The following is a 12801-nucleotide window of genomic DNA, read 5'->3' as shown; positions in this document are numbered from 1 at the left end:
AGAATAACGGAAAATATTAAAATAATTCCTGAGAATCCCTAGAGATTCTAAGAAATTCTTAGTCATCTGGGATGTATTCTAGGAACTGCAGAAAATATTCTCAATCATTTTTAGAAATTAGAAAAATAACGAAAAATATTTAAAATAATTTCTGAGAATTCCATAAGATTCTCAGAAATTCCCTGTTATCTGAGATGTACTCCAGGAACTGCAGAAAATATTCTCTATAATTTTTAGAAATTAGAAGAATAACGGAAAATATTTAAATATTTCCTGAGAATCCCATGAGATTCTCAGAAATTCCCTGTTATCTGAGATGTACTCCAGGAACTGCAGAAAATATTCTCAATCATTTTTAGAAATTAGAAGAATAACGGAAAATATTTAAATAATTCCTGAGAATCCCTAGAGTTCTCAGAAATTCTCAGTCATCTGAGATGTATTCTAGGAACTGCAGAAAATATTCTCAATCGTTTTTAGAAATGAGACGAATAACGGAAAATATTAAAATAATTTCTGAGAACCCCTAGAGATTCTCAGAAATTCCCTGTTATCTGAGATGTACTCCAGGAACTGCAGAAAATATTCTCAATCATTTCTAGAAATTAGAAGAATAACGGAAAATATTAAAATAATTCCTGAGAATCCCATGAGATTCTCAGAAATTCCCTGTTATCTGAGATGTGCTCTAGGAACTGCAGAAAATATTCTCAATCATTTCTAGAAATTAGAAGAATAACGGAAAATATTAAAATAATTCCTCAGAATCCCTAGAGATTCTCAGAAATTCTCAGTCATCTGAGATGTATTCTAGGAACTGCAGAAAATATTCTCAATCATTTTTAAAAATTAGAAGAATAACGGAAAATATTAAAATAATTCCTGAGAATCCCTAGACATTCTCAGAAATTCTTAGTCATTTGAGATGTATTCTAGGAACTGCAGAAAATATTCTCAATCATTTTTAGAAATTAGAAGAATAACGGAAAATATTAAAATAATTCCTGAGAATCCCTAGAGATTCTCAGAAATTCTTAGTCATCGGGGATGTATTCTAGGAACTGCAGAAAATATTCTCAATCATTTTTAGAAATTAGAAGAATAACGGAAAATATTAAAATAATTCCTGAGAATCCCTAGAGATTCTCAGAAATTCTCAGTCATCTGAGATGTATTCTAGGAACTGCAGAAAATATTCTCAATCATTTTTAGAAATGAGAAAAAACGGAAAATATTAAAATAATTCCTGAGAATCCCTAATGATTCTCAGAAATTCCCAGTTATCTCTAGAGATTCTCAGAAATTCCCTGTTATCTGAGATGTCCTCTAGGAACTGCAGAAAATATTCTCAATCATTTTTAGAAATTAGAAGAATAACGGAAAATATTAAAATAATTCCTGAGAATCCCTAGAGATTCTCAGAAATTCTCAGTCATCTGAGATGTATTCTAGGAACTGCAGAAAATATTCTCAATCATTTTTAGAAATGAGAAAAAACGGAAAATATTAAAATAATTCCTGAGAATCCCTAATGATTCTCAGAAATTCCCAGTTATCTCTAGAGATTCTCAGAAATTCCCTGTTATCTGAGATGTCCTCTAGGAACTGCAGAAAATATTCTCAATCATTTTTAGAAATTAGAAGAATAACGGAAAATATTAAAATAATTCCTAAGAATCCCTAGAGATTCTCAGAAATTCCCTGTTATCTGCAGAAAATATTCTCAATCATTTCTAGAAATTAGAAGAATAACGGAAAATATTAAAATAATTCCTGAGAATCCCTAGAGATTCTCAGAAATTTTCAGTCATCTGAGATGTATTCCAGGAACTGCAGAAAATATTCTCAATCATTTTTAGAAATTAGAAGAATAACGGAAAATATTAAAATAATTTCTGAGAATCTCTAGAGATTCTCAGAAATTTGTTGTTATCTGGGATGTACTCTAGGAACTGCAGAAAATATTCTCAATCATTTTTAGAAATTAGAAGAATAACGGAAAATATTAAAATAATTCCTGAGAATCCCTAGAGATTCTCAGAAATTTTCAGTCATCTGAGATGTATTCCAGGAACTGCAGAAAATATTCTCAATCATTTTTAGAAATTAGAAGAATAACGGAAAATATTAAAATAATTTCTGAGAATCTCTAGAGATTCTCAGAAATTTGTTGTTATCTGGGATGTACTCTAGGAACTGCAGAAAATATTCTCAATCATTTTTAGAATTTAGAAGAAAAGCGGAAAATATTTATATAATTCCTGAGAATCCCTAGAGATTCTCAGAAATCCTTAGTCATCTGGGATGTATTGTAGGAACTGCAGAAAATATTCTCCATCATTTTTAGAAATTAGAAAAATAACGGAAAATATTAAAATAATTTCTGAGAATCCCTCGAGATTCTCAGAAATTTCCTGTTATCTGACATGTACTCTAGGAACTGCAGAAAATATTCTCAATTATTTTAAGAAATTAGAAGAATAACGGAAAATATTAAAATAATTCCTCAGAATCCCTAGAGATTCTCAGAAATTCTCAGTCATCTGAGATGTATTCTAGGAACTGCAGAAAATATTCTCAATCATTTTTAAAAATTAGAAGAATAACGGAAAATATTAAAATAATTCCTGAGAATCCCTAGACATTCTCAGAAATTCTTAGTCATTTGAGATGTATTCTAGGAACTGCAGAAAATATTCTCAATCATTTTTAGAAATTAGAAGAATAACGGAAAATATTTAAATAATTCCTGAGAATCCCTAGAGATTCTCAGAAATTCTTAGTCATCTGGGATGTATTCTAGGAACTGCAGAAAATATTCTCAATCATTTTTAGAAATTAGAAAAATAACGAAAAATATTTAAAATAATTTCTGAGAATTCCATAAGATTCTCAGAAATTCCCTGTTATCTGAGATGTACTCCAGGAACTGCAGAAAATATTCTCTATAATTTTTAGAAATTAGAAGAATAACGGAAAATATTAAAATATTTCCTGAGAATCCCATGAGATTCTCAGAAATTCCCTGTTATCTGAGATGTACTCTAGGAACTGCAGAAAATATTCTCAATCATTTTTAGAAATTAGAAGAATAACGGAAAATATTGAAATAATTCCTGAGAATCCCTAGAGTTCTCAGAAATTCTCAGTCATCTGAGATGTATTCTAGGAACTGCAGAAAATATTCTCAATCGTTTTTAGAAATGAGACGAATAACGGAAAATATTAAAATAATTTCTAAGAATCCCTAGAGATTCTCAGAAATTCCCTGTTATCTGAGATGTACTCCAGGAACTGCAGAAAATATTCTCAATCATTTTTAGAAATTAGAAGAATAACGGAAAATATTAAAATAATTCCTGAGAATCCCTAGAGATTCTCAGAAATTCTTAGTCATCTGGGATGTATTCTAGGAACTGCAGAAAATATTCTCAATCATTTTTAGAAATTAGAAAAATAACGAAAAATATTTAAAATAATTTCTGAGAATCCCATAAGATTCTCAGAAATTCCCTGTTATCTGAGATGTACTCCAGAAACTGCAGAAAATATTCTCTATAATTTTTAGAAATTAGAAGAATGAGATTCTCAGAAATTCCCTGTTATCTGAGATGTACTCTAGGAACTGCAGAAAATATTCTCAATCATTTTTAGAAATTAGAAGGATAACGGAAAACATCAAAATAATTCCTGAGAATCCGTGGAGATTCTTAGAAATTCCCATTTCGGCACCAACATTTCAAAAGGGCGTAACTGCATTTTGAAACAAACCTCTCTTTCACATCTGTGGATCGTATTTCAATGCCGCCATGCAAATCACCGCCAGTATAGGAAAGAAGAGCAATTTCTCTGTCTAGTAATGTTTGTGAATTTCGTGGGAAACTTAAAATATGACCCACAGATGTGAAAGAGTGGTTTGTTTCAAAATGCAGTTACGCCCTTTTGAAATGTTGGTGCCGATTTATTTGAATTGTAACTGTAGAAAACATTCTCAACCATTTGTAGAAATCAGTAGCATTTCGGAATATATTTAAATAATTCCTGAGACTCCCTAAAAATTCTCAGGAATTCTCAGATTCTGGGATGTATTCTCTATTCTCTACCACTTTTGAAAATAAATAATTTCACAAAAAAATTTTTAATGATTTTGAAAATATTTTAACATTTTTCGCAGAAATATTCAGATGGCAGGTACGAGGATACTTAATGCCCAAAGAACTCAGAGAAATTTCCTTTGCGAAAAGTTCCGGAAATCGAACCCGTCATCTTCAGCATGGCCATGCTAAATACAACGGCTTCACAGCTGTAGATATGGGAGAAAATATTCCCCATAATTTCACATAAATTATTCAAAGATTTCTAAAAATCCTTGGCCATTATTTGATTCCTTGACCAGCCACCTGGGATGCATTCTAAAAATTGTACAATTTTACTATCTTACAGCTCAATACATATTGCATCACGTTGGCAGCAGCTCGCTGACGACGTAGTGTACGATTTGGATAAAAAATGACCCTAACGCCAAAGGAGGGTTAAAGGAACCCCCAGTTATCTGGGATGTATTTTAGAAACTATGACCATGGTTGACGGGTGCAATTCCTGGTCCGTCCATGATTGTTTCTTTACGGAAATATGCTGGACATAAAATACAAAATGCAAAATGGTCATTGGCAAAGAAAGATCTCAATTATTAACTGCGGAAGTGCTCCTAGAACAGGCTAGTTGAAACGCATGCTTTGTCCCAGTAATCTATAAAAAAAAAAGACGATGTTCTTAGTAGGTTATTGACATTGGAAAAATAGTTCTATTGATTGTATTAATATGTATCGAATAATCAGAAATGAACATACATAAACCTGAAGCTTAAATCTTGACATTTTTGAGTCCCATTCAAAACTAATAGGGTCTCCATTTAGCCTAGTGGATAAGGGTATGGACCGAGGTATAGACCGCCAATCCAAAAACGGCGGATACGATTCCCGTTCCGATTACAACGGTAGGCAAGGAATCCCTTTAATCAATAAATGTGGAAGTGCTCAAATAACATTACGTTGAAAAGAGGCAGGCTAAGTTCCAGTGGAAACGTGAAGCCAGAAGGAAGAAGTAATCATAGCTGAACAGTAATATAACAATATTTTGAAAGTTTGTCATAAACAGCATGAAACCGCGTGATGATTTCACAAATACTTACGAAAAATTAATTTAACACTTCGCAAACAATCTGTAGCCGAGTTGGGTAGGTGAGGTCAAACAGCAATTATCCGGACCGACCGGCGGTACTGTAGAGGATGCCGGCGTGCAGCATCCGGATCATCTTCAGGAGCGAGTTCGGCAGGGCTTTGCGGTTGCGGCGGAACGACACTGCTTCTCCACAGAAGGTTCGATGTGCTGCAGCCCGTACGTTCACCAGTGCATCTCCCGGCGAACCACTATCCGCTTCCGTTTGGTCTCCTCGCTGTTGATATCCGTTTAAATCCGTCGAACGCGCTCCTACTGCAAGCGGCAATTCCGCCTCCGATGCCCTTCATGGTAGTACCACAGTGGTAGTACTGACTGCAACAAACTTCCTGGACAAGAAAACTGCATCGTTCGTTGAGGCGGCAGAATTTTCCGTCCAAGCTGAAGTGCCTACAGGATGGGATGAATAAAAATACATTCAAGTTAGGTACCTTTTCGATTTGATTGCTTCGACTCCATCAATCGAATCGAAGTCCCTCGTATATGACAAACTACCTACTTACCTTTTCCAGGAAATCCCCTGCAATCGATCTTTTGCTTTTCTTGGTCGAGTCGGCAACGGTGACAATCCACGATAACCGCAGCAGGATTGCACCACCTCGTTGCGAGTGATGTTGGCCCCGGACACGACGGACGAAACGACGGTACACAGGAAAAATACGGCACCGGCACGAAACACCACGCGATAATTGTTTTTCTTTTTTTTTTATCAAAGAATTGTAAACAGGCGAAATCCAATGTCAAAATATAGCCACGTCGGAAACCAGAGTGAATGTCCATGATAAAAAAATGAAGAGGTGTCTTAACTAGGTAGACTTGAATTAGACAGGTAGATTCCAGTCTGAGCGGGCATCACTCAGATTTTAACATCAACATATATTGTGTTCAATAACAACTTGCATACATCAAGCAGGATAAGCGGCAAAAGGCGTTGTTTCGAAATTGAACGCTGATGGCCTTACCTTAATGTCGGTTAGCCAACTTTATATAGCAAATAGTTAAAACCCTCCTCATCCGAGGCTAAACACAATACAAAGAAAATCAAATTGGGTTAGGGATCCAGATGGTAAGTGCTGGTATGCAAGGAACATACTAGAATCCTTAATATTGAATAAATGTTCCTTTATTAGAACGATATTGCTGCTAATTTTAAAACCCGGGTCTTCAAATTCCTACTGGGAAGAATTTAGCAGAAAAACAAAGGTGATGCTAGGTTTCCGATTCATGGCCAAGTATCAGCGGTGGTATCAGTGCTTTTGTTTTGTTTTCTATAAGTAAACTAAACAAAAACTGTAATTAAATCGATTCGTTATTGCCATTCAATGGCAAATGGAGTAATGCGGCATACACTACACTAAGGATACGGGTACTGTCACAATAAAACTGAAAACTGGTCGCAGTGACAGACTCGAACAGGAATAAAAATAATAATCCTCTGATCATTCAATTGGCACCAACTCCATACCAAATACAGTTTCAAGGAGGTACCGAGTGCTCTCAGGGGAGTTTCAGGGGGTCTCAGAGGATCTTAGGAGCATTGTATGGGGTCCCTGGGGTTTCAAAGGGGTGCTTACACGGTGTTTCAGGAGATCTCAGGAGATTTACAATGCGTCCAGGGAGTCTAAGGGGCTATGGAGTGGGTCTCTGAGGCGCTTCAGGGGTCCCAGGGACATTCCAGGGGGTCTTAGTAATACCTGCCGAGAATCCTGTAGAGGTTTGTTTCAAGATTTCACTTGGGATTCCTCTCAGCATTCTACTCAGAATATTCAAGCAAATATCACTAGTTAACAAAATAAAACGAAAGTCGTGAACTTCTGTCAACGACCAAAATTTTTGAAGCACAATTTAGCACTGATTTCGAAACCGTGTTTCAAAAAATTTTAAGTAGAGCAGTTTTTGAGTTTTAACTCAATATCGAGTTTTACAACTTTTAAAAATATGAAATTTATTAAAATTCAAACATCTTGCGTTTTGTTCAACCAATTTCAAATCATTTTCCATAAATTAAAAGCTGAATACAATACCATTCAATCATCTGATTGCAGGTTTTGCGTCAGATTGATGAAATTCAAGATATTGGCGAGTTTTAGGGACGATCTCCTTAAATTTTAGCCAAATTTCCAAAAATATATGAAGAAATGTACTTTTTACAATAAGAAAAAAAACAATCTGAAAATTCTCTCTTAACGTTTATTTGGCTATCATATATATGCGAGTTACAGTAAAAAAATCAGCTCAATCGGAGCATTTATTACGGAGAATGAGATGTGTGAAGTGAGCGACGTTGCTTAAAAATAGAACAAAAATCGATTTCAAATCATCAACCTTGTATGGAAAGTCGAAAAAATTTCTGCTCTACTGGAATTTTTTTCCTTCGCGTTTTCGAACTCAGGGCATGATTCTACACCAAAAATGATCATCAGCTTACCGAGTTCAAATATGCTGTAAACTAGTGTATTCAAAGGATTCATGCCGGGATTCTTCCAGAGGTTCCTCCCAGTATTTGCAGAGAGATTCTTCCCATGATTCTTTCAGGGATACCTCCAAAATTCTCCCAGGGATTCCACCCGAGATTCTTCATTGATTTCTCTCGAGAATTCTTTAATGATTTCTCCTGGGTTTCCTTCAGGGATTCTTTCATTGATATTTTCCAGGATTGTTTCAGGTATTTGTTTTGGCATTTGCCTCGAGATACCTTTTGCAATTCGTTCCTGCATTGATCCTTCCCGGGTTCCATTTAGGGATTTTTCCTGGGATTCCTTCGGGATTCTGTCAAGGATTCCTTCAGGTTTTTTTTCTGGAATTCCGTTAAGAATTTCTCCGAAATTTATTCATTGTTTCCTTCCTTATGTTTGATAATCTCTCGCGGGAATTTTCTCAATACAAAGTAAGCTTTGGATTCTTCCTGTCTTTTTTCCGGGACTCTTCCAGAGATTTTATCCGGGCTTCCTTCAAAGATACTCCCCGGGATTTATTCATTACTTTTTCACGAGTTTCCTTCGGGGATGTCACCCAAGAATCACCCAGAGATTTTTTTTTCAAGGATTTCTCCCAGGATTCCTTCCAACATCCCTTCATTGATGCCTCTCGAAATTCATTTAGGAATTTCTTTCCTTCGACATTTTTTCCAGGATATCTTAAAAAAATTCTGTTGGTTGGTTTTCTTTTATGGGTTCTGTTAGATTCCTCTCTAGATTCTTCCAGAGATTAATTGCAGGATTTATTTAATGTTTCACCCGAGATTCTTCTATTAATTGGGTTTTAAAATTAAGAAAAAATCCATGATTTTTTTTATTTTTAAACAAAACAGCACCTTTTTCTGAGCCGCCATGATATTTTTCAGATTTTTAGAACATTATTTTGGTACCTAAAATCATTTTCAAAGAGATTTTATGAAATCACCTTCTGACAGCTGGGCAACTGCCTGACAGCTCCGTTCAGTACAAAATGCGACGAGGGATGATTCGACAAATCGCTCCCATACAAATTTCAAATTGATTTTTAAATAGGTTACCGGGCACCAAAGTTGATGAAAATTTGGATTTCGGCTCAGTTTAGCATGCAGATTCAGAATATGGAATTATCTCAACACCACTAAGGAAGCCAATTGCTTCTGGCATTTTTAAGGGGTTTTTTCAGCAGTATTCTCAGGGTTTCCACCAGTATTCTGTCAAGGATTCCTCCAGGAATTCGTTCTGCAATTTCATTTCCAGATTTCCTCTAAAACAGGGGTTCTCAAACTTTTTCAGCTTGCGACCCACTTTTAATTGTAATAGAGTTTGGCGACCCACTAGAACATAACATAAGCCATTTTTGAAAATTTAGTCTATTTTTTAATAAATGTGTGTTATCGCTTTTGTGACAGGTTATTATAAACTTTCGTTAAGCAGCACTTATGCTACATTTTTTTAATTAATGAGCTCTTTTCTTTTTTTAGCTAAAATTAAGATTTTTGTGTTCAAGTGATTAGTTGCCAGAATTCCATTAACAAATTTAAATAATCTGGTATCATGGGACACTACACAACTTTACTGATTTACATATTCTATCACACATTTTAGAAATAAAGAAATCATGGAATTAATACAAAATCTTTGGAAACATAGAAGAAATTTATTTCTGCACAAGCATAACTTTAAAATTTACTTTCAAACTAAAGGAAATCCAATCGTTCATTTTGTATTATGTTTTCTCTTGCGTAAATTTTAAGGTGCATCGAAATAATTGAACTGTAAATGTCGGATACTTCACTTCTATTTTATTACAATATCCTATTTATTTCTTTTAAATTCTGTCAAAGTTCAGATTACCGAGTTATACCAAAGTGAAGCTTTATCAAAGTTCGGTAAAAATTATTTTTTTTCAGAAACTTTTTCCTGGATTCCTTCCAGAATTTCTCTATGAATTCCTTCAAAGAGTTGTCCTGGAATATCTACATTAATTCCTCTTGAAATTCCTCCAGGTATTTCCTCTGTGATATCTTCATTGATTGTTTCCGGCATCTCCCCAATAATTCCTCCATTGATTCTTCCCAGGTTTCCTATAGGGGTTCCTCAAGAGATCCTTTCAGGGGTTATTTCAAGGATTCCCACAGAACCCCTCTGAAAATTTCTCCCGGTATTTTTCCAGATATTTCTCCCGAGATCCATCCAGGGAATCTTTCTGGGATTTCTACTAGATTCTTTGAGCGCTTCTCTCAAAGATTTCAGTAACTCTTCGCGGGTTTTTATAAGGAATTTCTCCACAGATTGCTACAGAGATTTAGCCCGAGATCTTTTCAGGAAAATCGTCTGGAGTTTTTAATGAATTCTTTTTGGATTTCTTCAAGAATTTCATCTTGAATTCTTAATATTCCTTTTGGGGATTCCTCCTGGATTATCTCAGGGACTCATCTTAAGATTTTATTTAGGATTAGTCTAATATTGTGATAACAAACTTTTTTGAAAATTTCAATTGTGAGACACTTAGAGTGTCAACGACTTACCTCAACCCAGGCTTTGTTTAAATTCAGAGGCTTGGCAAAGAAGTAGAAGAAGCCCAGTGTAAGTTTCCAAGTCAGTTAAAAACAGTGATCATCGATTTCTACAACAACTTCTCAAAATTCCACCTAATAAAAGGAGGAAATGTACCCGTTAATTAAATTGAAGAACTCTTTCTCTACCCCTTTTCCCACCCCTATCAGTGCGCACCAGACTGCTGTTTATGCCCACTGTGCATTCTAAAATTTTCATAATCTCCCATTAGTCTCTATTAAGAGGCATTATTATAAATAAATTCTATTAAAAGGCAGAACACCAGTCAGTCGTCTCGTCGTCAGACCAGGCAGTGTTGGCGAAACCCACGCAACCACCCATACACCGGGAAGCGAAATGGATGCTTCGAGCAATTGAATGAACGGTAGGCGGATCCGAAAACAGATCCACCAACAACAAGGACACTGAAACATGTTATTTTAGTAGGTATCTACCCTCGGTGCCGTGTTCCGACTGGAATGGGAAGGCTTCAAATGTATAGGGGTATTAGGGGCATAATGGACACCCTAAGCAAATGAGTATGTTAGGCCTGTATAACAGACAAAAACTTAACATATTATCAGTTGGCTTACAACTTCAACTTGTTTCCTACGTATTTCAATCATTTACAACTGGTAAAATGTCATTATTGTGAAGAAATAATGAATTGAAAACCGTGTGTTTTTTGGGGCTGGCAGGAAAGGTACGGGGCGAAATGGACACCCATCGGGGCATAATGGACACCCCTGCATATTTTATGCTGTATTTTAGAGAATATCGACCAGATAAGTAATTTGCCAACGAAGATCAATACCACAGATATAATACTCCATCTTAGACGAGTTTACATAACTTCAAAGCTAATTAAATAAATTTTAGGATAAGATAATCGGATTAGTTTTTTTCAAACTCTCTAAAACGCCTAACAGTATGCAACGCGCGTACATCCATTCATAATTGCCAGTGTTCATTTCGCCCCGAAATGACTACAATATTAAAATTGCTATTTTTAGTGTATTTTGATCAAAAATATAATACTTCATCCATTGCTAAATCTGCGTATACATGTAGATAAGCTAACAATTCATTTGTTTGTATGGTGGACACACTCAATCACTCGTTATACCTTATTTGCTGCTGCTTCGAAATTATAAGAAATCCACCATATGAAAAACATACTTCAATTTCAATGATATTTCGGTTATTTTGAAGGAATATCGATGGTACTTTTGAAAAATAGAACAATGACTTGTTCCTTTACACTTATGCATTGAAGGTTTTACATAAAAGTCAACAGTTTTGGCAAAAACAGGGGTGTCCATTTCGCCCCGGGTGTCCATTATGCCCCCAATCCCCCTATAAATATAGGTAAGAGATGGGCCAAACAGTCTGACCAACAATAGATTCACCGTAAAGAGGATTAGACCGAATTTGCCGGCGGAAAATCTCGTCGATGGGCAGATCTGACCGTTTTGATAACGATTTAATTAAATGCGATAATTGAAGGTCCCGTCCCGTTTCGTTTCCAAAAAGAAGGGATGGAAATAAATTGAGCTAAGCTGCTCAGTATTCAATTTTGTGCGCATCGAAGTTTTCCGTGGAGATGACGACAGCCAACGACCAACGTCTAGTTTTCCATCAAAATTCAATTGCAACACCATCTTGAGTCACATCGAAAACCAATTTCGCGAAAATCGAAGAATCGTGCCGGAATGCAATAACCACCGGTCGCTATTTCTTTTTCGCCTCAGCACACATTGTTCTTTCTTCGAGAGCCACTTTTGTGAACACTCATTCGGGTGTGGTGCGATTCGATTTGGGATGAGCTTGAGAACTGGAGAAGCTAGTACCTACATACCTACCCACTTGTAGAATGTGGTGGGTGGTTCATTTTCCGACGGCTCTCGTGCCAACACAGAACGTGACCAAAATTGCCAATATCAATCTTTTGAATGAAGATGGGAAGTGTGGTAACTGAATTGAACATAGAGAAATAAAGCTGTTATGTATGATAATTAGAATTTTTACAAAGCAATGTTATTGTATTTTTAACTGTTCTGCAAAGTGTATCTTTAGGATAAAGGTAGGCAAGATTTTGTTACTTGAATATCAAACAAATATTTATAACCTACGGTCTGAAGTAACAGGGTCAAATATTTGACAAGAAAAGAATTTGACAACATCAGTTTGATACTAATGAAAATTCGATCGAGACAAACAATATGTTTGAGCATTGGCTTATTTTTTGACAAATATTTGACTAACAGCTTGTTGCTTCTGTAGCAACTAAATTTTTTGACTAGGAAACCTCTTACCACATTCCAAAAGAAAAACAAAATATTTAACCTATGTGAGATACGCAAACTGGTCTCCAGATAGTCTAGTAGTTAAGAACATGGATCTCCAATCCGAAGATGGCGGGTTCGATTTCCGTTCCAGTCGGGAAAATTTTCTCGACTCCCTGGGCATAGTGTGTCATTGTCCTTGCCTCACATTATACAAATTCATGCAATGGCAGGCAAAGAAAACCCTTCCATTAATAACTGTGGAA

The 12801-nt window shown here is 35.6% G+C and overlaps 1 protein-coding gene across 1 annotated transcript in view; it reads right to left on the bottom strand.

The window, feature by feature from the left end:
* LOC109401721 (vesicular glutamate transporter 1) overlaps positions 1-12801 on the bottom strand; it is a 222338-nt gene that overhangs the window by 184490 nt on the left and 25047 nt on the right. The gene's annotated exons all lie outside the window — the stretch shown is intronic.

This window comes from Aedes albopictus, chromosome 2 (assembly GCF_035046485.1).
Source record: "Aedes albopictus strain Foshan chromosome 2, AalbF5, whole genome shotgun sequence".
Taxonomy (NCBI): Eukaryota; Metazoa; Arthropoda; class Insecta; order Diptera; family Culicidae; genus Aedes; species Aedes albopictus.
This window is presented reverse-complemented; position numbering and strand designations above follow the sequence as displayed.